A 25,109-nucleotide genomic window follows, 5' to 3' on the forward strand; every position below is an offset into this window, starting at 1 on the left:
AGACCATGGGGACTGGGTCTTATTCATTTAAGATTTACCCTGCACACAGTAGGCATGTAATACATACTTGTTAGGTTGAATAGATAATTGTCATTCACACCATGCATGAATTGCTTGTCTTCCTTTAACATTTTAAAAATTGTTACAAAAATGATTCTTATGTGCTCTTAAACATTCATAACCATTCTGAAGTAGATAAATAAAAAGCAAACATCCCTACACTTCTCTCCCTCCCAACCTAGTTCCCCAGCGTGAGCCTATGAAAAGCGGAGAATTTTGCCGCTTTTGTCCAGTGGGAGCCAAGATGCGGCAGGCGCTGCCTGCCCACCCTGGCCGCTGTGCCGGAGGGCATGGGCTGCCCCAGGCCTCCATTCACTCAAAGCCCAGCCCCCGTCCTCCGAGCTTGGCAGGGGCTGCTAGCACAGAACCTTTGCTAATTATACCCTGTGCAAGTGTGAGACCTCACTGCCCTGGCACCTTGTAGAGGCCTGTGATGCCAACCTCTCCTCTGGGCAGTGAAGTAACGTCATTCCTTTGTTTCCTCTGGGCATCTTTGGCTGCGCCCCCCCCCGCCCCCCCCCCGCCAATTCCAGCCTTACCTAACAAAGAACTCTTTCTGGCAAAAATGCAAAGAGAAAGTTTTTATTTGTGGGGTGGGCTACAGGAAGGCACAGATATCTATTTCTCTTTTCTTTAAGGAGGACTTCAAGCTGTCGTTTCATGAGCCCACGGACAACTCTGGTCCTCTGCATGCCCTTGAGTGGGCGGGGAAAGCCAGTACAATAAGTAGGCCAGCTGGTCCAGAAAGGGGTTGGGACTAGGCCTGTGCCTCAGTTTCCATACTTACACTTGTGTTATGGAACTGGGATGGGATAGTCTGGGCCTTGTGTATTCTGGATCTTGCATCAGAAGGGACTGGCTTGACAATAAGGTGACCAATGGTGGGTAAGGGATTACAGGCAAGTCTGGCCTCAGGCCCTGGGCTGAAATGTGGCCCAGAGAGCAGGAGGCTGCGGGCAGCCCAGCTTGATCTGAAGGCAGCTATGCTGTCACTTCACCGTCCTAATGGGCTTTATGCTCCCAGTGGTGACTTTTTTTTGCTACAATTACTTAAAAAAACAGCAAGACACCTCCCTGGTCATTTTTCTACTTCCTCCTAAATGAAAAGGCAAATGTTTCCCAGAAGGGGTGCATTTCTCCCTAGTGCCTGGGCGCCTGGGATGGGGTGAGAGACCCTGCCCCTCTCAGACCCACTTTCCTCTGCCCACTACTCTGGTCCCCTCCCCGCAGTCCCTCCCAGCCCCACGCCCCTCCTCATTCTGGCTTTCTCAGTGCCATCTCCCAGCTATGGCTTCTGCTCAGTTCATTTGCCACACTGCCCAGCAGTCCTCCAGCCTCCTCGGCCCCAGCCTGCCCCTGCACCTGCGTCTGGGATGGCTTCCTCTGGGCTCTGCTGCTGGACAAAACCTCCCCTGGTTGCTGAGGTTCAGATCTTACAGTCATCCCCCTGCCACTTCCTCCACCAGGAGCCTGCTCAGGTGGGTATTTGGAAGTTCACCAAGGCTGTGGGGACCAGAGAGCATGAGTGCCTGTGTGCAGGGTGAGGCTGGACCAGGGGTCTGACCCTACGGAGCCCTACTCCGAGGTCTCCTGGCCGCTGTGGTCAGACAGGCCCAGGGGTGCTGCTCCTCCATGCTGAGCTCGGCAGCCCCTCCCCACACTTGCCTCTCCCAGCTCCAGTGAGCACTTTCTTTCTTAATTCCCAGGTGGTTTATATCTGCACCAGCCCCAATGCCTCTCCCACCCAGGGCTGATCCTCTCACCTGGAGACAGTGCCAGGCCCAGTTAACACTTTCCAGGCCTCACTTGGGACTGCAGCCCCAGCCTCTCCCCAGCATCTCTGACATCCTTCCTGCTCACCGCTCCTTCCCCCCAGTTCTACTGACAAGTAATTGACATGCATCACTGGTAAGTTAAGGCATACAGCATGATGGTTTGATTTACATGTATTGTGGAATGATTACCACAATGGGTTCAGCTGACATCCATCTTCTCATCTAGTTACAATGAAAATAAAGGAAAGAAAAAGAATTCATTCCTTGTGATGAGAAAGCAAAGGACTTACTCTCCTAACGACTTTGTTCTTTATCCTACAGCAGGGTTAGCCATACTCATCATGTTGCACATTACATCCCTAGTATGTTTTACCTTATACCTGGAAGTTTGTACTTTTTGACCACTTTCCTCTTATTCCCCTTCCTCCCATCCTCTGCCTCTGGTCACCACAAGTCTGATCTTTTTTCCATTTATTTATTTATTTGTTTATTTGTTTATTTATTTATTTATTTATGATTCCACATTTAAGTGAGATCTTACAGTATTTGCCTTTCTCTGACTTATTTCATTTACTTCACACGGTCCATGTTGTTGCAAACAATAGGATTTTCTCATATTTCATGGCTGAATAATATCAGCTACTTTTTTGAAGTATATTTTATTGATTATGCTATTACAGTTGTCCCATTTTTTTCTCTCCTTTATTCTCCCCTGCCCTGCACGCGCCCCCCAGCATTCCCCCTCTTAGTTCATGTCCATGGGTCATACATATAAGTTCTTCAACTTCTCCATTTCCTGCACTATTCTTAACATCCCTCTATCTATTCTGTACCTACCACTTACGCTTCTTATTCCCTGTACCTTTCCCTCCAATCTCTCCCTCCCCCACCCCGCTGATAACCCTCATCTGATCTCCATTTTTGTGATTCTGTTCCTGTTCTAATTGTTTCCTTTTTTTTTTTAAGGTTCAGTTGTTGATAGTTGTGAGTTTGTTGTCATTTTGACCTTTTCTTAGATATTTTCTTCTTTAACATTTCATATAGTAAGGGTTTGGTGGTGATGAACTCCTTTAACTTTATCTTATCTAGAAAGCACTTTATCTGCCCTTCCATTCTAAATGATAGCTTTTTGCTGGATAGAGTAATCTTGGATGTAGGTCCTTGCCTTTCATGACTTGGAATACTTTTTTCCAGCCCCCTCTTGCCTGTAAGGTTTCTTTGGGGAAATCAGCTTATAGTCTTATGGGAACTCCTTTGTAGGTTACTGTCTCCTTTTCACTTGCTGCTTTTAAGATTCTCTCCTTATCTTTAATCTTGGGTAATTTAATTATGATGTGTCTTGATATGTTGCTCCTTGCGTCCAACTTCTTTGGGACTCTCTGAGCTTCCTGAACTTCTATATCCATTCTCTTCAACAGACTGGGGAAGTTTTCCTTCATTATTTTTTTCAAATAAGTTTTCCATTTCTTGCTTTTCTTTTCCCCTTCTGGCACCCCTATAATTCAGATGTTGGAATGTTTAAAGTTGTTCCAGAGGCTCCTAAGTCTTTCCTAAATTTTTTGAATTCTTTTTTCTTCATTCTGTTCTGGTTGATTGTTTATTTCTTCCTTTTGTTCCATATCGTTGATCTGAGTCCTGGTTTCCTTCCCTTCACTGTTGGTTCCCATATATTTTTCTTTATTTCACTTTGTATAGCCTTCACAAACATATGGAAAGCTTCATGAATTTGTGTGTCAGCCTTTGGCAGGGCCCATGCTAATCTTCTTGGTATCATTTCAATTAGTATATGTGCTGTTAAAGTGAGCACAGCTATTTTTAATATTTAGGCTTCAGAGGGAAGGTTGTGGCTACGGCAGATGAGGTCTGCAGGGCACTGGAAGCAGAGTCTCTGGTTCTGTTTCATCTGCCTGTTGGAGACTTTGGGGGGCCTTGATTCTCTGAAGTTGAGTCTCAGAAACTTGCTGCAGGAGGTGCTGAAATGTTGTCCTGCTCAAGTGCCCTGCATTCCCTAGCCTCCAGTGGAGAGGGGACATCACTCCTCAGGTAGATGCAAAGAACTGACCTCATCCAACCTAACATACCATTCATGTAAGAGTAACTATCATTTTAGATACCATGAAGGGGAAAAATGCTGCTGATTAAATCAGGATAAACCATCAATTTTTACACGTATCCCAATTTTAGGGACATTGCAATATGAAAACCTATGTGCACCTTTGATGAAATACAGTTAGAGTCTAGGTGGGGCAGCCCCCTCCTCTCCAAGCCAGTGGCTCTCTAGCTCACACCTTCCCTGGGAATAAAGAAGTGAAGGTTTGCATGGACCCACAGGCTATCCACACTCATGCCAGGGCTGTATGTATGAGGAGAGGAAATGGCAGTGCTATCACCAGTGGGGGAAGTGGAGAAGGGGATTCTGTCAGTAGGACATGGAAAGCAACTGCCACCCACAGAGCCTGCAGATCACAAAGTCTCAAGCCCATACCACTGCCTCATCAGCCAGAGCAGAAGGGACTGCCTCAGCCTCTGTCCCGCTGATCTAAGTCATGGAGGACTAGCAAGCAGGAGGGGACTATCCCAACTCCTACCTGATTATTCAGCTGCCCTGTGTTCAGTGATAGACTCAGCCAAGGAACCCAGGGAGAGGGAGTGCTGGAGGGAGCCTCATCCTCTGCTTCCTGAGAAGGAAACAGAAGCCTGACACATGGAGCTGCCAACAGCAGGACAGGAAGATTAGATGATGTGGGAGGAACAGACAAGGAAGTAGGGCCCAGAAAAACCCAAGAGAGGAGCATTAAACTACAGCTGGAGGGATCAAGTGAGACCTGCGATGGGAAGGGATCTGGGCACCTTATCCTGCATAGACGGTAGTGGACACCACATGCTGCCCAGCAGCAGGGAGTGCTTGCTGTTGACCCCTCCAAGGTGAGCCCCTGTTCCTTGTAAGTACTCTTGGCTGAAAGAAACCTCCTCTCTCAAGGTTACCCCATTTTGGGGGGCAGCCTGCACCCAGTAATTGGTAAATGCACAGCATAAAAGGCAGTCCCCATTACTGCATGTGGGACTGCCTGCAGAGCCATCCCCACTCCACAGCCCCCAGGCAGTGGCTGAGGCCTTTACCCAGCTCCTCACTCTACCCAGTCCTGCCTCCTTCACACTCCCATGGGTGCAGTTCCCAAGAAAAATGCACACAAATCTCTGTCTCTGAGTCTGTTTCACCAGAACCTGACATGACACAGACCACTTGGGGTAAGTAACAGAGGGGCAGTTAGCGGCTATCTAGGGAACAGAGAGTTTTGCTCTGAAGTTGGCAGGTGGCCTAGACAACCCCTGGAGACTCCTCAGCCTGTGAGTCCTCTAGGCATGAAAGAGCTCTTGGGGGCTCTCCTGGGAGTGTCCCCCAGCTCCCTGCACACACACAGAGTAGGAGGAGGCAGCAGACACATGGACCATGGCAGGGTCAGGGGATGCAGATGGAGCCCAGGCAATGAGGCTTAGGGACATTTGATAGGGGGGCCCTGAGTGTAGCTAGGGGCAGTACAGGCCCCCTCCCTACGTGCAGAGGAAAGTATATTTGAACTACATACAAGGCTGGGCTGGCCACTGTGTAGGTCTATATATGGTTGCATGTATATGTACATGAATGCATGTGTCCATATCTGTGTGTGTACATGGAGGTATGAGAAGGCTTATACCTGGCATATAGCATGTGGTTATGAGTGTGCATGGCTGAGAATGTGCATGTAGGTGTGTGTGTGCCAACAGGCTTGTATGGTTACCAGTGTGCCTGTGTGTGGGTATAGACAACTCACGGAGACCACTCACCCTGTGTCATCTCTCTTCCCAGCTCCAGCTCTGCCTCAGATCCCCTGCCTAGACTGTGTTAAAACCAGCTCCTTCTCCTTTCATCTCAGCTCCTCCAGAAAGCCTTCCTTGATGAAGCCAACACAAATTCCAAGCCATTCTTTCTTGTCATAATGTGTTCTCACCAAAATGATTTACTTGTAGGCTTGACTATCTGTGTTTGCCTTTGTTCTCATCAGACAGGGAGTTTTCTGGGGGTAGAGTTGTATCTCCATCATTAGACTGGGAGGTTTCCAAGCATGGAAAATTGCCTCTCCCATCACGCCAAGATCTCCCCAAAGATGGGACTGGGCTCCTCCTAATTCTGTCTCCCAGACTGAGCTCAATAAGCCCTGAGAGAAAGTGAGGAGTTGGGGACCATACTCCTTGCACCAGTCCCCTTCCTGGATAACCTGCATAGATGGTCCAACAGAATGAACGATGGCCCAGGTGTCAGAACACCTGGATTTCAGCCTTGACTCAGTGTGACTTGGGAAAATGTTTGCTTTGTGGGTTCCAGGTGCTTCATCTATAATGTGAGGGGTTAGATAGGTGGCCTAGGGCACCTCATGGCTCTCTCCTTTGTCTACACAGCTCTGGCAACATTAAGTCTCCAAGGTCCTGTACAACCCCTTGTCAACTCTCTGACCCTGGCCAACCTGCCCATCCCAACTTAAAGCTTGTCAGTCGACCCGGCTGCCAACGGTACCCTCCCCCTCAGCCGAGTAAGGGGAATGAAGGGGTCAGTGGGCTACATGTCCTGGGTTATTACATTGAATAAGCTGACAAAAATTACCAGAAGACAGATCATTTAATAGGAGATTAAAAACCAACAATAATGGCTGGGGTTCTGACCCAGAGTCTGTGCATTTTTAATTTAATTTCTTCTGCCACTCAAATCACAACATTTTAAAATGATCAAAGTAGCTGTGTTTGCTCAAGAGTTTTATTTTTAATAGATTTGGCCAAAGTTTTCTTATAAGATATATCTTTGGGAACACGCTTCTCATTTGAGAAGGGGAGCTGGGAGACAGTGGGGGAAGGAATGGGCGCCGAGGAAGGCCGAGAGACGCCAAGGCAAGCATCTCTCCCCAGGTCAGCAGGCCCCAGGCCTACACAGAAGCCCAGGCAGGAACTTGTCAGCTTTGCTGCCCCATCACCAGGAGTAGTCTTCTCCATAGCCTCTATCTAAAGGCCAGAATCCTCACTGTCTCCCCTGACCCTGGACCTGTCAGAGCCTGGTGGGTGCCCTGCAGAAAACTAGCACCCCTTGGCTGTAAGGGGGAGATTTCTGGCCTTATCCCCAAGTTCGTGCAATTCCGTGGAGTCCAGAGCTCCTCTTGGGCCCCCTTTGCTTGCTCTGTCTTTCCACTTTCCATGCCCACTGGGACTCTGTCCTGGGGAGGAGCCCATCACTGACCTGATTCCCACAGCACTCCTGGTCAGGCCTCAGCTCCGACAGCTGCTGGGCAGGGCGATAAGAACAGTCTTCATGGAAGAGAGGCACTTGTATCTAACATTGAAATATCAGTAAGATTTAAATATATTAGCATGCTCCGTCTCAAAAGGCAACCCCTCTGTAGGAGAGTAGACAGAGACACTTTCAGAAGAGGAACTGAATGGGACACATAAGGGATGATGACAACCAGCACCATGAACAAGAAAGTGTGTGCAAAACCACGAGAACAATTTATCTGTTGGACTGACAAAAATGAAACAGTCTGTCTTGTCAAGGATGCAGGATATGGGGACTCTCTGCTCATTCTCAGTACCATGACTTAGGAGCACGCTTCAGCAGCACTTTACAATGAGCATGCCCTGTGACCCAGCACCACACAAGGGTGTAACACCCCAGAGATAACCTCTTCTGTGTGCATGAGGAAGCACAAGAGCTGCAGCATTGTATGGGAAAAAAATATTGTCACTAATCTCAATATTTTCTAACTAAAGGAAGAATAAATAAAGTCTGGGATACTTAGAATTCATGACAGCAGTTAAGATTAATGTCACTTGTTATCAAGATGGATTAAGTGTACAAACATGTTGGTTGAAAAAAATCTAGTTGCAGCAAGTCTCATACTATTTATTAAAATGTGAAAACATGTACAAATATCAATATTATATGATACTAATGCATGTATACATAAGTAAAAATATTTAAATTGATGCGTGGGAATGATACCAAATTAAGAGTGGCTACCTTTGGAGGGGGAGGGGCTACATGAGGAAGCTGGGAGAAGTACCAAAGGATCTCAACTATATATGTAATGCTTTATTTCTTTAACATTGACCTAAAGCATATTCCCTCTATGCCCACCTTTTTTGAGAGCTTTTTATCCTAAATGGACGTTCGATTTTGTCAAATGCTTTTCCTACATATATTGATATGATTGTAAGATTTTTTATCTTTCATTTTGTTTATGTGGTGTGCCATATATTAATTAATTTGCAAATATCAAACCAACCTTGAATTCCAGGAATAAATCCCACTTGATCATAATGTATGATATTTTTAATGTATTACTAAATTTGGTTTTCTGATATTTTGTTAAGGATTTTTGCATCTATGTTCATCTGGAGTTTGGGCCTGTGATTTCCTTCTCCTTCTCCCTCTTCTACTCCTTCTTCTTTCTTCTGGAAGTGTCTTTGTCTGGTTTTGATATCAGGGTAATGCTAGCCTCATGAAATGAGTTTAGAAGCTTTCACTTCTCTTCAATTTTTTGGAATAGTTTGAGAAAATAGGGATCAATTCCTCTTTGAATGCTTTGGTAGAATTTACTTACCTATGAAGCCATCTGGTCCTGGACTTTGGTTTGTTGGGAGTCTTTGTTTTTCTGATTCAATTTAGTTTCTAGTATTCAGTCTGTGCAGATTTTCTGTTTCTTCTTGATTCACTCTTGGAAGATTATATGTTTTTAGAAATGTATTCATTTCTCTTAGGTTGTCCAATTAGTTGGAATATAATTGTTCATAATATTTTCTTATAATTTTTTTCATTTCTGTGGTGTTGCTTGTCACTTCTTTTTTATTTCTGATTTTATTTAATTGGGCTCACTCTCTCTATTTAAAGTCTGTTTAAAGTTTTATCTATTTTGTTTATCTTTTCAAACAACCAGCTCCTAATTTTATTGATCTTTTCTATTGTATTTTTACTTTCTATTTCATTTATTTCTGCTGTGAGCTTTATAATTTCCTTCCTCCTACTCACTTTGGGTTTTGTTTGTTCTACTTATTTTAGTTACTTGAGGTGTAAGGTTAGGTTGTTTATTTGAATTTTTCTTGTTTCTTTTTTAAAATTATATTTTATTGATTATGAAATTACAGTTGTCCCAATTTTTCCCCCTATCCCCCCACCCACACAGTACCCCCCACTGCCTCAGGCAATCCCCACACCATTGTTCATGTCCATGGGTCATACATGTAAGTTCTTTGGCTACTCCATTTCCTATACTGTACTTTATACCCCCATGGCTATTCTATAACTACCTATTTGTATTTCTTATTCCCCTCATCTCTTCACTCCTTCCTCCTCATCCTCCTCCATCTGGCAACCATCAAAGCACTCTCCTTATCCACAATTCTGTCTTCTTGTTTACTTAGCTTGTTTTTTAGATCCAATTGTTGATAGATATGTATTTATTGCCATTTTATTAATCACAGTTTTGATCTTCTTCTTTTTCTTAAATAAGTCCCTTTATTATTTCATATATAATGGTTTGGTGATGATAAACTCCTTTAGTTTTTTCTTATCTGGGAAGTTCTTAACTGCCCTTTAATTCTAAATATCTTTCCTGGGTAGAGCAATCTAGGCTATACATCCCTGCTTTCCATGACTTTTAGTGTTTCTTGCCAATCCCTTCTAGCCTGCAAAGTTTCTTTTGAGAAATCATCTGACAGTCTGTGGAACTCCCCTGTGGGTAACTAACTGCTTTTCTCTTGTTGCTTTTAAGATTTTCTCTTTATCTTTAGCCTTAGCATTTTAATTATGGTGTGTCTTAGAGTGAGCCTCTTTGCATCCATCTTGTTTGGGACTCTGTGCTTCCTGGACTCGCCTGTCTATTTTCTTCACCAAAGTAAGGAAAGTTTCTTTCATTTTTGTTTTCAAATAGATTTTCAATGTCTTGTTCTCCCTTTTCTCCTTCTGGCACTCTTATGATGAGAATGTTGGACCTTTTGAAGTTGCCCCATAGGCTCCGTATACATTCTTCATTTTTTGGATTCTCTTTTCTTCTTGTTGTTCTGACTGGTTATTTTTTGCTTCCTTATGTTCCATATAATTATTTTGATTCTCTTCTTCATCTACTCTACTGTTGTTTCCCTGTAAATTGTCTTTTATTTCAATTAGTGTATCCTTTGTTTCTGACTGGATCTTTCTTGTGCCATTGAGGTCCTAACTAAGTTCCCTGAGCATCCTTATAAATGGTGTTTTGAACTGTGCATTTGATAGATTGCTTATCTCCATTTCGTTTAGCTATTTTTCTGGAGTTTTGATCTATCCTTTCATTTGGGCCATGTTTCTTTGTCTCCTTGGTTTAGCAGCCTCCCTATGTTTGTTTCTATGTATTAGGTAGAGCTACTTTGACTCTATGTCTTGGTAGCATGAGCTAATATAGTAGGTGTCCTGTAGGGTCCAGTGGCACAGCCTCCCCTATCACCCAAGCTGGATATTCGAGGTGCATCCTTTGTGTGAGCTGTGTACATCCTCCTCTTGTAGTTGGGCCTTAATTACTGTTGGCAGGTCAAGGGAGGGATTTACCCAGGCCAGTCAGCTGCAAGGATTGGCTGTAACCACTGACTACCAATGTCTGTCCTCTGTGGAGGATAAACTGTGCATGGGTAGGGCGGTGCTGCTCTGACATGGTCTGTAGCTGTCCACTGGGTGCTCAGGTTCTGGGGTTTCCTGGGTTGTGGAGGCCAAGGTCAGCTCCCACTTGTGTTCTGCCTGGGGCCACTCTGCCTGAGCTATGAAGCAACCTGAGATGACTGCAACTTATACTGAGCTTGGAGATTTCCAGGTAAAGCCAAGCTGTGAATCTAGGCTGGCTACTGCTAGTGCTGTGCCTGGGGCTACTTAGCAAGATATAGGGGGCTGTGTCCTTACTGAGACCTGCTGTTTCTTGTTTGAGAGGATTTAGGAAGTTGTTCAGCATGAGGCAAGACCAGCAATTCATATGGAAAAATCACCGTTAACAGTTTGGTGGGCCTGTAAATTGGTTAAGACAGAGTCTCAAGGGATCTTCAGGGCAGGGCGGACAGTGGTAGTTAGGTTGATGGAGTCTCAGATATGGCACCCTCCTGCTGGCTATGTGGCTCTAGGTGGGAGGGTTCAGAAAAGAGACAATGGCCTCTGACCACTTTTCTATCTGGGAGATAGCTGTCCTCCAGCTCTCACCTTGATGCCAGATCCTTCACTTTCTCCCTGTATGCAACTGGTGCCTTCCAAGCTGCTACCCCAGCACTGGAGCTCATAGGGAGTGAGTCTGAGTAAATCTGAGTGTGGATTTTTTAAGAGGAACTGCTTGGGACTCCAGATGTTTCTTCTACCAACTCAATCCCCGCTGGTTTTTGCAGCCAGAAGTTATAGGGGGCTTATCTTCCTTTCACTGAAAACCTGGGCTGGGAGGCTTGGTGTGGGGCTAAGACTCCTTGCTTCCAAGATATCCCTCCTAAATTTTTATCCACCACACATGTTGTGGGACCAGCCTATTCTATATCCCACCCCTCCTACTAGTCTGGATGGATGTGGTTTCTTTAATCCTATAGTTGTCAGACTTCCATTCAACTTGATTTCTGATGGTTCTGAGTGATAGTTATTTTATATTTTGGTTGTAATTTTGATGTGGTTATGTGAGGTGATGAGCTGTGTTTGTTTATGCCACTATCTGACTGGGTTTAAGTTTTTCTGGTTTCTTGAGGTAGGCCTATATTGCTATGAATTTCCCTCTTAAAGCTGCTTTTGCTGTGCCCCAAAGATTTTGGATTTTTGTGTTTTTATTTTCATTTTCTCAAGATAATTTTTACTTACTCCTTGATTTCTTTATTAACCAAGTAATTATTTACTACCCTGTTCTTTAGCTTCCATGTGTTTGTGTTTTTCCAGTTTTTTTCTTGTAATTGATTTCTAGTTTCACACTGTTATGATTGGCAAATATGCTTGATATTATTTCAACCACTTTAAATTTACTGAGATTTGCTTTGTGTCCTAACATGTTGTCTATCATGGAAAATGGTCATGAGTACTTGAAAAGTATGTGTATTCTGCTGATTCTGGGTGCAATGTTTTGTAAATATCTGTTAAGTGCATCTATTCTAGTGCAATATCATTTAAGACCAATGTTCCCTTGTTGATTTTCTGTCTGATTATTTATTGATGTAAGAGGGGTGTTAAAGCCTCTTACTATTATTATGTTACAGTCAACTCTACCTTTATGTCCATTAATATTTGCTTTAAATATTTATGTGCTTTTATACTTGGTGCTTAGATGTTTACAAGTATTATTTCTTTTTGTTAGATTGTTCCATTTATCATTATGTAATGCCCTTCTTTGTCCCTTGTTATAGTCTTGTCTTAAAGTCTGTTTAGTCTAACTATTGCTACTGTAGTTTTTTAAATTGCCATTGCATGAAATACTTTTTCATCCCTCACTTTTTGTCTATGTGTGTCTTTTGAACTGAAGTGAATCTTTTGAAGATAGCATATGCACAGGTCTTATTTTTAAATCCATTCAGTCACCTTGTCTTTTAAAATATATTTATTTTATGCTCACCAAAGGACTTGCTTATTAATTTTAGAGAGAGGAAAGGGAGGGGAGAGAGAGACAGAGAGAAGCATTGATGTGAAAGAGTACCATTGATCGGTTGCCTCTCATATGCACTCCAAACGGAACCAAACCCATCACATAGTCATATGCCTTGACAGGAAATTGAACCCATGACCTATTGGTTTACAGGACATCACCCAATCGAGACACACTGGCCAGGGCAATTACCCTGTCTTTGGATTGGATTATTCAGTCTAATTACAGTTAAAGTAACTATTGATAGGTGTGTACTTATTGCCATTTTATTAATTGTTTTCAGGTTGCTTTTGTAGTTCTCTGTTTTGTTGTTCTTCTCTTGCTCCTTTTATTTTTTTGTACATTGATGAATTTCTTAGTGTTTTGTTTGGGTTCTTTTTCTTTATTTTTAAATTATCTATTGCAAGTTTTTGCTTTAGGGTTACCATAAGATTCATATTTAACCACCTATGTTTATAGAAATATATTTTAAGTTGATTGTAGGTTAAGTTCAAATGCATTCTAAAACTGCTACATTTTAAAAATATTTTATTTATTTTTAGAGGAAGGGGAAGGGAGGGAAAAAGAAAGAGAAACATCGATGTGCAAGAGATACATCGATCAGTTGCCTCTAGCACGCCCCCAACTGGGGACCTGGCCTGCAATGCAGGCATGTGCCCTGACTGGGAATCAACCGGCAACCTTTCAGCTCATATCTGGCACTTACTCCACTGAACCACACCAGCCAGGGCTAATACTACTACATTTTAAACACCCCCCCCCCAACATTTATGTTTTTGACATCATATTTTACATCTTCTTTTTGTGTGTGTATCCCTTTATTACTGTAGTTACACATGATTTTACTACATCTGTGTTTTAATCTTCACACTAGCTTTATATCTGGTTGATCCACTACATTTACAAATGTTTACCTGTATCAGTAAATTTTTTTTCTTTCTAATATTTTCTTATTTTTAGTTTTTGTCTTTTCTTTTCCATTAAAAAGGTTCCTTTAACATTTCTTTTAATGCTTATTTAGTTGTAATTAACTCTTTCAGCTTTGCTTGTTTGGGAAACTCTTCAATTTTGAATGCTAATTATGCTGGGTATTCTTGGTTATAGGTTTTTTCCATTCATTACATTAAATATTTTGTACCATTCCCTTCTGGTCTGATAGTATCCACTGAAAAATTAGCCGATAGTCTTATAAAGGATCCCTTGCACATAACTTGCTGCTTTTTCTCTTGCTTCCATTAAGATTCTTTAACTTTTGGCATTTTAAATGTGATGTGTCTGGGTATGGGCTTCTTTGGGCTCATCTTGTTTGGAACTCTGTGTTTTCACAATTTGAATGTTGTTTTCTTCACCAGGCTGGAGAAGTTTTCAGCCCTTATTTCTTTAAGTAGGTTTTATGTTCCTTTCTCTCTCTCTTCTCCTTCTGGGACCCCTATTATTCAAATGTTGGTATACTTGATGTTCTCCCAGAGGTCCTATAAATATTCCCATTTTTAAATTCTTTTGCTTTTTGCTGTTTTGATTTAGTGATTTTTCACTACCTTGTCTTCCAGCTTGGTGACTCATTCTTTTGCATCAACTAATCTGTTGTTGATTCCCTCTAGAACTTTTTTTTCTCATTTCAATCATTGTATTCTTCAGTTATGATTCATTCTTTTAAATATTTTTCTATGTCTTTGTTGAAGTTCTCACTCGAGTTCATCTAGTCCTCTCCCTTGCTCATTGAGCATACTTATAACCAGTGTTTAACTCTTTATCTGGTAAGTTGCTTATTTCTATTTCATTTAGTTCTTATTTCTTTTTCTGTTCCTTTATTTGGAATATATTTCTCTGTCTCATCTTGGCTGTCTCTCTGTGTTTGTTTCTACGAATTAGGTAAAACAGCAATTCCTTCCAATCTTGAAGGAGTAGACTTGTTTAGGAACTTCCTCTTTGTAGACTACATGTGCCAGGTGTCTTTAGCAGGCCAGCTGGAGCTGGCATTGGAGTGGGCCACAGGGAGACCTAAGGGTAAAGGGCACTGAGTTGTAGTTGGATTGGGTGTGGCCTGTGGAGAGTCTTAGGGACAAATCATAGGGCTGGTGTGAGACTGGGGCCTGGTGGGCACTCTGACAACAAAGGCCGGCTGGCTAAAGCACCTCAATTATGTCCTGCCCATGAGATGAAGGGAGTGGGCAAGTGTCAACAAATGACTGGCTCCTTTCACTGCCTCTGACACCAGAAAGAGTTCCTGAAGTTCCCCTGCCAGTTGGCAGATGCTCTAGGGTTTGTAAATGGATTTTCTTCCCATACAGTCAAGGTGCCCTTTAAACCACTGCTTTTTCACTTTACTCCAAGGTTGGATAAGCCCTTCAGTGATCCTGGCCTGGTGCAAATTAATGCTCTGGGGATGGGGTTCCCACGGTACCATGTCTCTGTGTCTCATACCTGTTTCTATGTGGTTTCTCTTTTGTTTCTTATGCACAAGTTGTTCCATCAGTCCTTGTTTCTTATTCAGGGGAGAATTGCTCTCTCTTTAGGTGTAAATTTAATGTGACACAGGAGGAGATGGGTTCAGGGTTTCCCTACACTGTCATCTTGGACTGGAAATTCTTGATTGTTTTACCTCTTTAGCTTGTTTCCCATCATATACTTCTTGTCAGTTTGTTTCTGTTGTTATGGTTTGTTTTTTGTTTTAATGTATCATCTTATAAAACTTCTGATTTAAAATTTTTATTACAAAAATATTTAAATGTTCTGCAAGTTAAAAATATTATTACATTAGATACTATATATATTCAGAAAAGTCCAGTTTCCTTCAACTTATTCCCACATTTTTCCCTATAGACAATCATTTAAAAAATCCTTCTATTAACAATGGAAGCAGATAGATGATAGATATAGATGATGATGACACATAGATGACAGATAGGTAGATAGATAAAATGAATGAGTTTGGCTATATATTCCTATTCTCTTCTATCTTATTAAACAAAATGTTGCATAAAATGCTCTTGTTCCTTGCTCCAAACACATTTTGGAGATTATTCCATAGCAGAGTATTCTTTTTTTCCTCCCAGTGCAGATATTTCATTGTTTGGATGTACATCAGTGGATTCATACACTCCTGTTTCTCAGCATTGTCTCTGACTGATGCTAAAATAAGGTCCATACAGGAGTTTCCAGTGACAGACACTGAGTTTATCACACAACATGGAGGGCTGTAGAAGTGCATCTTTTCCACTAGAGCTGTGCTTCGTCCTGATGCCTCTGAGACCTATTTATGGCCAAGGGTGCATCTCAAGGCAAAGAGTTTACACAGCACTGATTTTTATCTGAGAGACAGAAAATGACTGAAGTATTGAAGCCCACCATTAATCTAATAAAAGGTTACTTCAAAAAGTACCCAGGTTTATATATTATCTTCTGAAAAATCAGAGAAAAAGAGAACATGATTATAAAAACTGTGAAGGCATCACACCCTGCATTTCTTATACTTATTGTCCCCTTTGTGTATCCTATGTCATGAAGGGACTTGCATGTCTTTGAGAAACAAGATGTAGGAGACCACCATGTACTGCAGGCTTTCTCCTGACTCAGGGAAACATGACTCATCACAGAATGCAGAAAACTCATAAAAAAGCATGGAAGGAAATAAAGAAATCTTTCAGATTCCCATGTGACCAAAATTCAGACCAAAAATGAAAATTATTGTATGGTGATGAAATCCTCTCATTCTCTTGTCTTCCTACTTCTTGTACTTGAAGCTGTATGAAACAGATGATTTTTAATCCATATTTAACAAAGGAAAATTGTGGGCAGAAGGTGAATTCAGGTGCACAGGAGACAATAAGGGTTGTATACAAAGGGACCGGGGAAGGAAGGAAGGTAGAAAGGCACAGCAGGGGATACTGGGACCTCCAGGTCAAGGGTGGGGGCTAAGGAAGCCGGCAGGAAATGTGTGTTCTTGCAGGGTCACTGAACCAGGCAGGAAATGTGTGTTCTGCAGGGTCACTGAACCTGGACGTAAGCAGATCCCGAGGAAGCGCTCTCTCTGTGGAGTAAGAGCCAAGTAAGAAAACTTTCCATGCTGCAAAGAAGCCGGGACAGAAGGTTCTTTCTTCCTGCAGTATCACCAGTGTCACCATTGGCACTTCAGCTCAGGAGTCCTGCAGACAGAGGGGAGTGCTGTTTCCAGACCTAGCCAACAAGCGGCTTTTTTCCCCTCCCTCTAAGGCCTCCTGCTACGGCTCTAAACATAAGAAGAAGAAAAGTTCTCAGGTCACCCTGAGCCAAAGCTACTTTAGAGCAGGTCTCTTATTAAGTGGTGAGAAGCCTTGGTGTAAAGCTGAGGTCAGATCCAAAGTCCTCCCCATTATTTCTATCACCTCTACATTCTGTTCTAGGGAGACCGAATATGTCTCTAAAATACAATTAAGGAGTATTACCTGTTGGCTGAAGTCCAGAGTGTCCTGGAAAAAAGAAGGAAAATACAGACTTAAAAGATATGCAGATAAATCTGTTCCCAAACGCAATGTTGGGAACAGACCACCTCACATTTCTCTTAACACCACAGCCCACGAGAGTAGAGAGGAGAGCAGAAACAGAGAGCTGTGACCTGCAAAGCTTCTGTCACACAAATCCGGTGTAACTTTATTAATCGTACTGTCTGTTCCTTCATTTATTCCAGGATCATGGCTCAAATCCCTGTTCATATTAACCCTCATTTTACCTCTACAGGCCATAATTCCTTATGTTTCAACCATGGAGGCCTAAAGGCAGCCAACCAAAGAGGCTTCCATGGTTACTGACATTTCAAAGTAACCATGAACTACTTATTTCTGGGTTTCCAGGAAGTTTGAGATAGACCAAGGAAAGAAAGGCTTTGTACGGGGCCACTGATATACAGAGAACTAACTCGAGCAAAGTCATATCTCTTCTCCCATACAGTCTGTGGGAATTTCAGCTGCCAGTGGGTTCCTAACCTTTCTGATTCCTGCAGTAGATGAACAGCCCCGCCCCAAGGAAGAGCAGACTCAGAACGAAGCCCCCAACTCCAGTCAGCATCTTGCTCTGTGCATATTCAGACTGTGCCCCTGAGGGAAGAAACTAGTTTTAGTCATTTTTATCCCAAATCCAACTTCTTTGATTGAGACTCTGGGACTGGGAGCTTTGAGAGTGGGGAAGAGGCTTCCCTAGAAGAACCAGAACAATTGGCTATTTCTGGAAAAGAGACTTATAATCACACTGAGGAGACACAGGGTCCAGGCACTGAACTCATTTAAACATCACGGCCCTGACATAAGGCCACTACTTCAATATCTGATGGATGCGGAGCCTGGGACTCAATAAGGTGGAGTCCTTGTCGAGGGTGACAGGGCTAAGGGACGGCAGAGCAGACTGAGCTCTCCCCGTGTCAGGAAGGTCCCTACGTTGTGGAGGATGTACCTCTGCTCAGATCTCATTGGACAATTTAGAGCAACAGTGCAGAAGTACCAGCCCAGCCCAAGGCAGGGGACTGGTGCCCAGGACTAAGGAGGAACATGACCTGTGACATCGTGGGAAAGTTCATAATAGAGACAAACTCTCTTCTGATTGCCACAAACAATGGCCTCTCCAAGAACTATAAGTATTTATAGAAATTATCACAGGGCCAACCCCCAGTGACCAGTGCTGAAGGAGGGAACGCAAACAAATAAAAACATGGTGTGGGGAGGGGAGAACCCTGATGCTCAGGGATAAGCAAAGTCCCTATGGTGGGTGAGGCCTGTGTGAGGTCAGAACACTTCTCATTCCATTCCACGGTGAGAGGGCTCATCCGGCTTGGGTGCTGCACTTGGCAGGTGTAGACCTCTCTGCCCTGGGGAACTGTTTCCAGCATCACCAGGATCTGGAAGGTCCAGTCTCCATACCAGATCAGGCCTGTGGAGATGACCCCAGCCTCTTCTTCCTGGCCGTTCCGCAACCACCGGACTTCAATGTGGCCCAGATAGAAACCGTTCACAGAGCAGACCAGGAGGTTGTGGTGCTGCAGCCACTGGGTCTTTGCAGGATGCACAGTCACTTGTAGGCTCAGCTAGGAGAGAAAAGGTTGGGGGAACATCAGGGACACAGAGGAAGACTCCTCGGTTGGCTGCCCTTCAGCCTCAGCCTCGGGCAGGCCTCCCTCAGAGCTGGCCTTGCGGCCCAGCAGGCGTTAGCGCCATGAGCCATGGATCTATTCCTACGGCACTGGCCCACCAGATCTGAGGTGGAGGAACCTTGTGGGTTTTTTTCATATCTTGAAGCAGTTTTTCATTATAGAATTGAATTGTTTACAGATATTTGCAAGGCATATAACATATTAATGAAAAGTATGATTTCTGGAGCAGGGCTGCCTGAGGTCAAATCCAGGCTCTGCCTCTTACTGGTTGATCCTGGGAGAATTTTTCTAATGCATTCCTCTGTGCCTCAGCTGTCGCACGTACAAACAGGGATAATAATACAATACTAACTGACCTCTCAAGGATATATGAAGATCAATGGATCTAATGGTTAGAACTTAGCCATCAATATATGTTAGCTATTTATTAATCTTGTTCACTTGGAGAAAAAAATATAATTCAAAGCAGTGTGGATAAATTGGGGAACGCTGGGGAAGATAGGGATACAGGGTATGAAACCCTGGGAATGCGACATTCACATCTGAGAACATCACAGAAATGGTTCTACCTGGGAAGCAGGAAAAACAGAGGTGATTCTGTGTCTTTTTCAGAAAAGCATGAATCCTGAAGGAGAGGGGAAGGAGCAAGGAAAGTCATTCATCTAGAAATACTTACAATTACATTCAGTTGAATAATCCCTCTCCTTTTCAAAAGAAGAATTTCTATTATTGGAATTGCTATCATTTTAAAATGTTCTTTGTTTTTAAGCTGACACTTGAGCTCAGGGCAGGGTCTGGGACTCGTTAATATGTGTGCTTCCTGCCTGAGACCAAGCTCCATAAATACGATGAATAAGGGGGGAGAGAGAGAGGGAGGGTGGGGAGGGGGATGGGAAGAAGGAAGAAGAGGAAGAGGAGGAGGAGGAGGAGGAGGAGGAGGAAAAGAAACCTGGGGGGGAACATTTTTATAATACTGCAAAATGGTAGCTTTCAGACTGATAGTAAGTAATCGCTAACAACTTTGCAGTATATTTCATTACATTAAAGATGTTTAAATTCTTAACATGGAAAGTAATAAAACAGAAACAAAATACAAACCAAGGACTGAAGAAACTGCTGAGTCAAACATTAGCAAAGTGTTCACTTTACCACATAGAGAATCCATAAAATTACTGATAAAAACACCAGGCCTCCAGAGATGATAGTCAACAGGCAATTCTTAGAGCAGGAACAACAATTAACCAATAATATGTGAAAATGTTCAAGAACCTTAGAAATCAAAGAAGTACAAATTAAAAATAAAAATATAAATTTTCAACTGAATATTTGGTAATATTGAGAAAAATTTAGACTGTGAGGTAAATTATCACAAGTATAAAAAATAATGTGTAACTACTTAAATACTATTAGCATTATAAAAATAGTAACATCCATATGTTAGGTAACAAAATTATAATTGAAAAATCTGGTTTTACAATCATTTCAACTATGTAAAAATAATGTACACTAAGAAAGAAGAAAAAGCAAGAAAGACCTGAAAGAAGCCTCAGGGAGATCAGAGGTGCCTCAGAGGCCCCCGACCCCTCAAAACTTAGCCTGATCCTTCTTCTCAAGGAAATGCTTACGCAACAAACACATGACCCTGTTCCAGGGGTTCAGGGTTAAGACGGGTTTGGCCAAGACAGGTGGTGACTCCCCTCCTCACATCTCCCCGACCTTTGCCCCCTTCACCTCTGCTGCCCGCGACCTTCGCCACAACTGGACAGCACAGTCGGGGTCCCTTACACAGGCCACCATCGCACTGCGTCCCCCGACCGGGCCCTCACAGGCCCCCTCACACCTGGGTCTCTCACAGTCACACACACACACACACGCGCGCACACGTGCACACACGTGCACACGCACACGCGCGCATACCCTGCCCCCCGGTCGCGCTCACTTTGCCGATGCACCAGGAATCTATACAACACCTCGTAGTTGACTCTGCAGAACGTGTCCACCTCGGCCCGCATCCGCTCCAGGGCGTCCTTGTTCTGGTTCCAGTGCTCGGGCGTCCGGCCGCCCCAGCTCGGTCACATCACTGTCGAAGCGCGCACGTCCTCCTCCTGGTTATAGACGTATCTTGTCCAGGAACCGCACCTGCTCCGTCCCGTTGAAGAAGTGACACTCGAACTTACTCTGCTTCAAGAAATGTGCCGTGGGGACAGGAACAGGAGGTCACACTGGTTAGAGACTGACAGCGACACAGCCCAAGGCGGGCACCCTGCCTGCCAGCACCCACAGGCCCCCTCTCCTCTGGGGCCGGAGGGCAGAGGAGACCCCTCGGCTCCTCAGCCCTGGGGGGCCCACTCGACTCCCCTGCGGGGCTGCAGGACTCCCTGCGGGGCGAGGGTCTGCGCCGTCACCCCCTCCTCCAAGAGACCGCCACTCCCCCTCCACTCGCCCCACAGCACCGCCCCGTCCGCTTCCTTAAGCACCTCCGCCTCGGCCTGTGACCTCTCGGTGGGTGGGTGGGACCCCATGCCAGGCCCTGCGCCCCGGGGAACCCGGAGAAGGAAACGGGCAGCTCCCCGCCGTCGGGAGCTCCCCCGGTCAGGACCGGACCCCAGGAGCGTTCAGACAGGAGTGAGAGCTGTCGGGAGGAAAGTGCGGAGCGAAGAGAATAATGACAGGACCGGAATTACCTCAGGGAGACAAGAGGTGGCCTCTGAGTGACCCTGAACCTGTGGCAAGAAGGTTGAGTCGGTGGGAGCTGGAGGAAGACGGGCGTGAGTATAGGTTTGGGGACCGGAGGCACAGGGCAGGGAAAGGCGGCACCCCGAGCAAGAGCCGGAAAGAGGCCGCGAACTTCCTCCCGCAGCCGCAGGCGGAGGGTTCGCGGAGGAGGCCGGGGGAGAGGGCGGAGGCGGAGACGGGGCTGCGGCGGTGGGCGGACGCGTGCGGGGAGCCTGCGGGCGAGCGAGGCTGGGACTCGGTGCCGAACGGAACGGGAACCTACTGACCAGTCGGACGGAGCTTAAACCTTCCTCCCAATAGGCGCGCAACTCCCTTCTGCATTTCCAAATCTAGAAAGCTCAGAAAACCAGAAGAATAAACCGATGGTCCAACGTGAGAGGAATAAACGGAGGCTTCTGATCTCATCAATAGTGTGGAAAGTAGAATTACTGCAGAAATTTGAGACATGTTACTGAAAAAGTTTTGTGACTTGAAAAGACAAGTTGTTGAAAGTTAGTAATAGGATAGGATGACCAAGAACTCATGAAATTTTGGAAAACGTTGCATAAGGTAAAAAGTAAAAATGAAGATTTCAACTTAAATTGAGTGAATGGATTCAACAAGAAAGTGATGCATTTGTACAACTCTCTGGGGTTTTTTTTTTTGTTTGCTTAGTAATGAAACGAGCTAAAATAAAGCATGAAGAATTGAATTGGAAGATGAGTGTGTGTATGAAGTGTGAGTCTAGAGTTTTAGAAATAGCCAGTATAAAGCAGTGTTCTCAACCTCAACACTGTTGACATTTTGGACCAGATAATGCTTTGTAGTTGAGGTGGGTGGGCAATTCTGTGCATAGTAAGCTGTAAACAGCATCCCTGGCCTCTCTACCTGACAACCAAACTGGCTCCAGGTGTTGTCAAATGTTCTAGGGGTGGAAAGAGTGGGGGAAGGGGTGGTGAACCTTCACAGGGTGAGCTCCACTAATGTGAACCATCTGAAAAATCTGTGGTGAAAAAGCCACTGTTAATTATGGAGCAGCTGAGAATTACATAGAAAGTTCTAGCAATATTATATCTGTTGAAAATCTTCATCCTATATGAAATTTGTCTTTTTTAGAATCTGATCTCAGTGCAGAGTAATTTTTTAGCAATGTAAATTTGTTCAGGACCAAGGTTTACCTATATTTTTGCTTTGCCAGTCATTCACCAAGTCGTGTAATTTATTCTTCCCATCATCTTTTTCTTTTTCTTTCTTTCTTTTGATTTAATCTTTATTGTATTTTTCCATTACCATTTAATCCCTTTATACCCCACTTCTCCCACATCATCTTCTGTCTTAATTTCTCTGCCACTGGCCCACCACTTACCTACAGTAGAAAACTACAGCCTCAGCCATTTGATTCCTGCTCAATGTCCGAACTAATTCATTTTCTAACTGTCTTCTGCTCCCAATAATACCAGGAGACATCAAATGACCAGCCTTGGCCAGATGTGGAACTCTCATTTTCACAGTCAGTTCCCTTCAGAAGGGGAGAAACTAGGATGACATTGTCATATAGAGCATTTACAAAAATGAGCAGATCCCCAGACTCTGAGTAGAGAGCTTCACTTAGAAATGATGGCAGAGGGGAGGGCACGCCGGTCAGACCAGGTCTATTCACACATCCTCTAGTGCCTTCTCGACACATGAGAAAGTTGGAAAATAAAAATGTGTGAAGTTGCTCTTCACTGTAGCCTGTATGGTTAGCATTATTGGTCCTTGTTCACTGCCCAACTTGATTCCAAATATAGTGAATGAAAATACAGGGTGCCCAGTTAAATTTGGATTTCAGATAAATAATTGTCGATTCTCTGAAGTTCAGATTTAACTGGGCTTCTGGTATTTTATGTGCCAACCCTAGCCCAAATTGCTAATAAAATCTCAGAAAAAAGGAGTGTATTTAATATTTCTGTTGTCTTCCTCATGTGCCCACTATAGTATGCACATACTCTAGTATGCCCAGTATAGTATGAGCACATATGGAAGTTTTAAAATTATAAATGCAAAATGAACGTAATTTTCTCCTATACATTGGAACTAGCAGCTCTTGCATCTGCCAACTCCCAACCCTAAGACACATATGTGCACATGTGAACATCAGAGATTTCATCAGTAATTCAGACTCAACCAAGCCACTGTTCAGTGGTGGCGATTAGAAGCCCAAACTCTAGAATTACAAAATCTAAATTTGAACATTAGCTCTTCTACGTAGGTCAGATTTTAACACCCATAGGCCTTTTTCTTTATCTCTAAAATGGATTTAATGATAGTATATTCCTACTTAACAAGTTATTGTTAAGTGTGAAATTAAATAGTGAATCTTCCTAGTGCTGATCATATAAGTACTCAGTAAATACATTGCTATTTTAATTCTTCTAGCCCCTATGAATGCAAGCTCACAGGACCTTTCTATTCCTAAAGTAAATAATATCTTCATCATTTGGCAATTGCCTTTAATTAATTTTATCACTAAATATCATTTTGAACACATAAGGACAAAATTTTTTTATGTATAATAATGGGATACACATGAACATAATATGAGCATGCTGACGTAGAAGAGAAGGACTTTCTAGATACGGAGCGTTAGACTATATAATCTGGGTTCTGCAACTAACTATGTGACTCTGGGTAAGTTACTTAAACTCTTTGAATTTTAGATTCTATAGATTATTTTTAATTGCTACAGATAAGATAGGATGGTTATGAGAATTACATACTCATATTTATAGGTCTGGTACACAGTAACTGCAAAATGTTGTGATGATTCATGCTGACAGAGACCAGATTTCTTTTGTTGATGCCTCTATCCTCATCATCTAGGGTGATAACTGATCTATTCTAGGTAACTAATAAATATTGGCTTTATAATCAATAGCTTTTTGCATAACCAGTCACCACTGACTGTAAGATAAGGTTTCTTGCAGCTAACTGAACATCTCTGGTTCTCACATCCTCCCAGCTTCTTTTCAGGTCCTTTTATTCTTGTGTTTTAGGTCCAGCTGACTCCCTGATCCTAGAGTACAGTCTGTCCATGAGGCCAGCTGCTCAAAAGAGTCACCTGTAATCCACCCTTCACATCTTCAGTTCCCATTCTCTCTCGAAACAGTCCAATCTGGTTTCCATCTTGTACAATTCACTGACTGCTCATGTCTCATTCACCAAACCCAGTGCTCACTCCTCTGCATGTTCTCGCTTCCCCACCTGCTAGTGGTTCTCACCACACGTGGCCACTCCTCACTCTGGGAAAATTGGCTTCCCTTCACCTCCATGCACTGCACTCTCTTGGTTTTCCTCAACACCACTGGCACCCCTTCTCAGTCCCCTCGGCTGACGCACTGGGCCTTGGTCCTCTGGGCTCAGCCCGTCCCATCTTCTCGTCTGCTGCACACCCTCGCTCCCTCACTGTGTGACCTCCTCCACTTTCCTGGACTTTAACACAGCGCATGTGTCAATGACACCAACATATACACCTCCAGCCCTGGCCGGTCCCTGGACTCCAGGCACCTGTATTCAACTGACCTCTTGACAGATTCACGTAAATTTAAAAAAGTCATTTTGAACTTAAACAAAATATTTATTATCCCTTATCGCCCACTTCAAATTATTTCCCTCTACAGTTTTCCCTATCTTGATAAACAGCACCACCAAGTTTATTCAAATTACTTAAGACAATATCCTTACAGATAAGCTTGATTTTGTGCTCCTCCCCCATTTTGTCCATTTAGAAGGCATGCAAACAGCTACCCCAAATCTTCTCAC

General features: G+C 43.6%; 1 long non-coding RNA gene and 1 other non-coding gene across 2 annotated transcripts; both read right to left on the minus strand.

Moving 5' to 3' along the window:
* Positions 1 to 3,537: 3,537 nt before the first annotated feature.
* On the minus strand, positions 3,538 to 3,642 carry LOC129067982 (U6 spliceosomal RNA). The gene has a single exon (XR_008528806.1). It is a non-coding gene; the product is annotated as a U6 spliceosomal RNA (small nuclear RNA).
* An 11,552-nt stretch (positions 3,643 to 15,194) lies between these two features.
* Positions 15,195 to 17,542, minus strand: LOC129067390 (uncharacterized). The gene is made up of 3 exons (XR_008528760.1): positions 17,437 to 17,542; positions 16,900 to 16,923; positions 15,195 to 16,620 (listed from the first exon to the last, which is right to left on the minus strand). It is a non-coding gene; the product is annotated as an uncharacterized LOC129067390 (long non-coding RNA).
* Positions 17,543 to 25,109: the final 7,567 nt, after the last annotated feature.

This window comes from Pteronotus mesoamericanus, unplaced genomic scaffold (genome assembly GCF_021234165.1).
Source record: "Pteronotus mesoamericanus isolate MK-2021 breed Mesoamerican mustached bat unplaced genomic scaffold, CSHL_Meso_final contig_20, whole genome shotgun sequence".
NCBI classification, from domain to species: Eukaryota; Metazoa; Chordata; class Mammalia; order Chiroptera; family Mormoopidae; genus Pteronotus; species Pteronotus mesoamericanus.